This window comes from Amblyomma americanum, chromosome 2 (assembly GCF_052857255.1).
Source record: "Amblyomma americanum isolate KBUSLIRL-KWMA chromosome 2, ASM5285725v1, whole genome shotgun sequence".
NCBI lineage: Eukaryota > Metazoa > Arthropoda > Arachnida > Ixodida > Ixodidae > Amblyomma > Amblyomma americanum.
Genome location: NC_135498.1, coordinates 19,500,718 through 19,507,990, shown reverse-complemented (window position 1 = coordinate 19,507,990; position 7,273 = coordinate 19,500,718).

Here is a 7,273-nt window from a genome sequence, read left to right as displayed (position 1 = left end):
AGTACACCTGCGTCGCGTACGAAGCCACTGCTGAACAAACTTGCTTGACCATGGAAACGCTAAGCGTTGCTTCGGCGTTGACCCAACAATAACCGCTTTTCAAAGACATCTCGGAATTCACAAATGCACCACTTCAGTCTCCTCTTCCACCATTACAAGCCTCTTCCGAGCTGTTCAGGACATTTTAATTCTAAGCCAGGAGGTCTACGCACATGCGGCATTCTTCAAGTAAATGCGGCGGTAAAGGTAGACACATCCCAGTAGTGAAACGAGTTTACCGATTGGAAGCAACATAACTGACGGAGTTTTCCTGTTCAACTGCAACTTAGCCTGAAGTTCAGCTGCTATGGCGTGAAAAAAAAAAATCACTGGTGCTGTAAATTTCTTGATTAAAGTAGGCTTTAGTCACCAAGACAAGCTCAGAGATAATTGCATGAGGCATACCAAGAAAGCAAAACGTGCATTCATGCTTTGTCCCTCAAGCATGGAAAGTATTAAACTTGCTGTCCTCACTGCTGGCATGTCATGTTATGAAAAGGACTAGTAAAAACCCATCAGATTTAAGACATCTCGGAATTCACAAATGCACCACTTCAGCAAAGTAATAGGTGAAATTTAACTGCATATGAAAGCGTGACAGACCTTTATCACGACGCACAAGAGAGTACTGTTCTTGCAGTAATTTTGTATGCTTGTGTCCCCTTGATTTGTATTCCTTGTGCATTTCCCAAAATGCTGCTTGGAAACATCCTGCTTTTCCTACAAAAGTTGTCTTGTTCCATAAGTGCATAGGATGATCTAAAGAAAGCTGTGTGTCAATTCCGGAACGCATGAATGAAGAGTCAGTGATGAACTTATCGATAATGGAAATCTTGTGATTTTTGCTCTTTTTTTCATTGTCTACAGTTTACGCCGTCATTTTATTAATTCACTCCACGCATATAAGAGCCGCAAACGCAACGCACAAAATTAGTTTTGATCGCTGTTGGCGCAAATTGTATTTGAGGGCACGCGCCGTTCTGTTGAGAGTGAGTGGATCATCTTAGTTAAGACTGCACAGTAGCACTTAATTGCCCGCATACGTACCTGCCACGGGATGCCCCCGAAGATGGTCATGCACAGCTGATCGACAATCTGAATGAAGTCCATATTATCGATGACGCCAATCCAGTCGCCCCGGGGAGGCTTGATTTGTCCTACCGCGCTGTTTGTCAGGAAATAGGGCATGCAAGCCCACTGCGCAGGCAGAGACGGGAAATTCAAGAGTTTAACCTTAAATGTCCCTCATATTTGCCAAAGCTTGACGAGAAGCTGTGTATAAAAATGTTGACGAGCATAACACGTGCTGAGATTATAAATAGGTGACGGAAAATTAACGGTAAAGATCCGTGAGTTGTGCGAGCTATTATATAATGAGGGGAAAGGTGTTGCAGCAATAAGATAGAGCTCAAGTGGCACAGAACCCGTTGGTAATAATGTCTTGAAATACGAATTTGCTGCACAAACACACTAAAGAAAACAATACGCACAAAGTGAATACGACTGAAGTGGTCAAAAAGCGAACACTCAGCTACCGGCTACGTTTAAATGGAGTGCATTTTAAATCAAGTGATACTCTCCATGATATCGAATTGCATGCAGCAAGAAATAACGTTAAAGGTGATAGTTAGATCCGGTTAGGTTCGATAGGTCAAGCCTTGTTCGTCTACCGTGTAACCAGACGTTGACACATACATGGTTCGAGCAGAGCTAAATAAAATTAGGTTGAAGCTATTGGAAGAATCCTTGCTGCTTTCGCACGGAGTGGACTATAATTGGCTGATGACGAACGGGGTGATGACGATGAAATAATTTCGTGCTTTATGAAGCGGAGCGAGGTTCGATGAATTGAATGAGTGAAGATCCGGGGAATGATTTGGTGTCTATGAAGCTGAACTGCAATCATATGCAGAAATTAGCTGAAATCTATGATTACAACGTCCTTTAGAGAATCGAAGAAGAAAATTTCGAAGAGGGTGCCTTACCGTTGTCCCTACCCAGACTTCGTACAGAGTGCTTCTTGAGTTTGTTTGCAAGTGGAAAACTGGGACACATTGCTTCATTTAGATACTAACCTATGTTGCAGCTGTATTGATTTTAAGAGCCAGATTAATGTAGTCCAGAGGCACTATTCCGAAAAATCTTTGCAGGAATCAATCGTTATCCTCATGTTCATGTTTAAGGATGGCCATATACCCTCTCATCGTCGCTAATCATTGCTCTTCAGTGACACATTTATTTCACCACGATTCTCAAAGATCCAAAGAATCCCAAGATGATAGCGTGGATGGTTTTTGGGAAGATGTAGAAAACGCGGCCTAAGAACTAGCTTTGCATATGGCCGCCGGGTGTACCTTTAACAGCGGTCACTTCAAATGCTTCCGTAGTGTGCGCTTTCTTCACTAAATTCCGTTTCGCAGCACATTTTACTTGAAGTGCTGCAAAACGCTAGCGCCGTCCTCATTGCTCACATGCATACCGAAAGCAATATGTGCAGCTAAGAAAACACGAGGGAAAATTTATTCTGAAATAGATATTAGGAGCGTAAAGGTGAATGTCATTTGAATACTTGATTGTTCTTGATTCGTCTTCACTCTATGGAGTAGTAGCTTCCTGATTAGTGACACTGTTGAGGAATGCCCTCGGGGTATATGCTCTATACTGCAGATAAAATAACGCAGCCGCTTCCCTTGTGTGCACGCAGCTACGTGAAAGATTGTAGCTTGTCGCCGTTTTATATAAGTCACCTACTCACCAGGCCTATGAAAGTGCTCATCAGCTGGAATGCGTCAGTGTAGACGACAGAGTAGTACCCGCCCAGCAATGTATACAACAGGGCAAGCGACGCGGACACAATGATGCTCACAGTGCTGTTCACTTCAATCAGTGACTGCGCCGTGTCGCCTGCGAAAAAAAATTAATTTAGCTTAGTGCTTTTTCTATGCTCTCGAAGAGCACGAGCCCAAACGCGAGCACACTTTGAGGAAAGGGCTGCTCGGTGTGTTTGATTTCGACGTATATGTCGAAATCAAACTCCAAACTGCAGTAGATCTGCAAGCTGGTATAGTGCATTCAAATGAGCACACAAGGAAATGCAGTTCATTATTAAGAGCCGCAACTCAATTTTTTTGTTGTTGCTTTGAAATGCATTGTGCCACATCGAGACATGGCGTGTATCCTATAGCCGTGCGGTATAGTTTAACCAAAAGAAAACGGCCTATGGTTTATGAGGGTTTAATGTCACAAAGCGACTCAGGCTATGAGGGACGCCGTAGTGAAGGGCTCCGGATATTTCTACCACCTGGGGACGACTGCACTTACATCACAGCGTAAATTCAGACGCCGAGCGGGGCAAGACGTTACGTTACAGAACAATGCTTAGAGTGTCACTTGCGTGTAGACTCTATGCCCAAGAGGAATTATTTGAGCTATGCACAGTTCTGGTCACAATGACCATGTCGCAAGAATTAAGCTTTGAGAATTTGTGCTCCTTCTTTCCTCTTTGGCGCACACGGCAAGAAAACGGTGCCTTTCGCGAACCGAAAGAGCCTCAAAAGTAGTCAGGCGTACAGGAAGACAAAGTCCTTTCTCTGTCACCTACACGCATTAGTCTGAACAGCAGCAGTGTGCGTGCGAAGCACAGGAAACTGGATTTAAATAATTTTTTTGTTTGAAGTTGTTCATCTTAGAAAGCACCACTCTGCTTCGTACAACGGACTCGTCCAAATCAAAATGTCAAGGTTGACTTTCACGCCGCGTTGGTCCTCACCTAGAGCGGACAGAATGGAGGCCATCCACAAGACCTCTCCGCAGACGGCGGGTAGGCAGAGCATGACTGCGATCCAGGGCCCGTAGTGCTGCTGGAATGGGTCCAGCATCGTCAGTGCCCTGCTGAATCGCATCTTGCCGGCGAAGAAGCGTCCCCCTGGAAGCAGGAGCATTATACTCGCGTCAGTGGAAGGGAGGAGGAGCACAAGGTTTCACTTTACCGATATACCAAATAGCTTGCAAGTCTATCATTGGCTGCGAAGGATGCCGTTTCTATGAAACAAAGCTTCTGCGGAGCGACCAAGTGATATCATGAGCACAATATCGCGACATTAAAGACTCGGCGCAGCGATGCACTCACCAACGAACAGGCTGATCGCGTAGCCGAGCGGAGCATGGCACCAAAGGATGCCATAGTTGAAAACTGCTTCCGCGCTTCCGTTGATGTAGCCTCCTCCTACCCAGGTTGCTGCGCGATGGAAGCAAACAGGAAACACTTCTTACATTTTCGAAGGTTCGTAATGTCGTAATGTCAACTAGTGCCCATTAACAAGAACATGGATCAAATGTGCGCCTGCCCACTGCAATCACTTTGAATTAGCGGCTGAAGTATAAAGACCAGCGCTGCCATGAACTGTCCATTTCTCGCGGCTCCCACCTCTGCCTCGTTGCCAGTGGCAGAACACTAGACAAAGGTAAGAGCCACGCAATGGTGCGGTTGATTTTTACGATATTTGTATCTAGGATTATTTTGGGTGCGGATAAACTACGTCGACGTTCAACGGCTGGTCAGTGATAACGTTATCGAGGACAGTCCCCTTAATTCCTGCAGGACATAACTCTTAACGGCCGAAGTCAATGAATACACGTGCGATCGATGCTACCAAACGCAAGCAGTCTTGAAAAAAGCTGCTGTGGAACTGCACCAGCACCCGGAATTGAAGCCTATAAGTTGCAGGTAAATGAGAACAGCGCCCAAGTATACGTCATTAACGGTATCAACGAACCGCGGGCTAGACACTCAACCCGCTTAAGGCACCGAGCTCTGACAAGCCCTTCTACAGAACATCTACTACAAAGAAGCTCCACAAGTGGGCCCTCAACTACGCGCCGCAGCTCGTATCATAGCCTGGTGAAAAGGATATGCTATACCGCAAGGTCAAAGAACGGCCCCTTCCTCTCCTCATTTCACTCCCTTTCTTCCACAGCTGCACTTCTATGGTCGTTCTGTTGCTGACGTAAGTGCTGATGGGCGGAAGCGGAAGCAGATGAGCGCCGACACCAACCTGTCATTGATATTGCGCTCATGAACAGCGGCACGCTTCGGTTGGCGACGAACAGCTCGACGAAGTAGCCCGAACTCTCCGCCTCTCTGAGTCTGCTGGTCGAGAGGCCGGACCTGGTCTGCCAGAGCTCGGAGCGACTGGAGTGCACCTTGCGTGCCGACCTAATGCCGAGGTAGACGACGGTCAGGTAGTAGGTGACCACGGTGAGCGCTCCCAGCAAGTTCACGGCCATGTTCCCTGAGCTGCGCCTTCAGGAACTGCGCAGAACTCCGGCTTGCACGGTTCCAAGCCAGCTCGTGAAGCGCGCGGCGCGAGCATGAGCTTTGTCTTCTACCGTGGCGCAGCTCTTTGATTCGAAACATTGTTTGAAAACTCGTTTTTAAAACGTTGAGCCTTTTAACTGCACCTTGCGCATCCCGTAGTGCTGATGTAACACTCAGTATAAATCAGTATCCGTCTATTGACTGAGCTAATGCGGATGTGTCTTACTGACTGTTTCAGCGGTGATTAGGTCTCCCAAAACTTAAGGATTGCAAACTTCAAATTAGAAGATTTTCCATAAGGTATAGCCTAAAGCCGTATGTAAATTGAGTGACTAATGGTGAATTCCAATCGCAGGCCCGGAGCGGTCTGCACGCTCTGTGACAGAGCGCCTGAATCCGGCACAGAGCGCGCGACCCGAAATTGCGATTGGAGTACACTTGCTCTGGCCAGAGCATGTAGGGCACCGCTGTCGCCGCTGAAAAAGAACGCCACGCAAACTTCCGGCCGGATCCGCCGATTTCGGCGGAGCAGTCCCGACTGCTCCACGGAGCAACCTCGGCTCGGCAACCGCTCCCTGTCTACGATTGGAAGACGCGATCTGTGCCTCAGATCTGCGTTTGGAATACAGCTGCTCCGAAAAGAGCTGCAAACGTTACTCCAGAAGTGCTCCAACTCTGCGATTGGAAGTCACCAAAAGTGTACAATTTCCCTTTCTCTGGGGCAGCGCGAAGGCTGTTGATACGATGGTTTGTGAAGTGCCTAGGACCCATACTCGACTCGTGCGTGACGCTGAAGTCTTGTGGAGAGCCTTCTACCGGCCTCGTTGCTGGGTAGAATTAAAGTAGATGAGAAGCATCCACACCTCAGAGGTGTAAACGGATAATGCGTGCCACTTTGAATAGACCTCATAGGCAGGCCAGGCAAATTTGTCTTGAAGGAAAACGGTAAACGCTGATTGCTTAAATTATGACAGTTACAAAGGGATCCAGCCATACGTCCTTTTTTTATTGGAAAATATCCGACAGTGACGACTGCCCTGTGGTCGGAATTGACTGCTGGCATGAAAGAAATTAGGCATGGTTGCTTCAAACTTCAGCTGAAGCTGCCAGGCGAGAATAATATCTAAAGGAAAATAAAGATTTGATTTGATTAAAAATGTTAACCACGGACATAATTAAAAATGAAGGCACTGCATGCGAAGATCGGAACATGAGATATGAGCTTATTTTTTTTTTCTTATCCTATTTCTTCTGTCCTTCATTGTTTCACGCGTAGCCGTTTTGAAGGGCATGACAAGGCTCGGTATATGTTTTTATTCTCACTGCCCATTTCGCGTTTTTATCTGCAGTTAATAACTACATTGTGAACATGTCTTTGCCGTCTCAAGCATTCGAGCCATAAATTAATTGCTATGCATGGCTGGGGAAGCACACTAAATAATTAAGAGGAACGCTACTTGGTAAAGCTCATCATATGAGAATGGAAGTAATACACAGACCAAGAACGTTTCATTGAAGTCATTTTCTGTGTCTCTCGTATTTGGCATACTCATCTTATACACAGCTTTATTCTCGTAAAGCAAGAGCAAACTACGTACGAGCTATGTCGTGGAGTGGTCGCCATAAACGACACATTAATGTCATGCTCCATGCTGTAGTAACTAAGAAAGAACATTTCTCACAGTTTTTATGGCGGATGCATCTTTTCTCACCGCAGCTTATTTCTTCTCGGAGAAAGTGCATTTGTTGACATTTTCTTTCTTTTGCATTTTTAAAACAAGCAAACTTCTTAACAAGCTGTGACCTTAAAAAAGAAACATTAATTCTTTCCAACAAAGGAGACACATTTAACGCTACGTTTGGAGCACAGTAGCCTTAGGCGCTTATGCACCGTAAAACAAAGCACATAATGTGAGC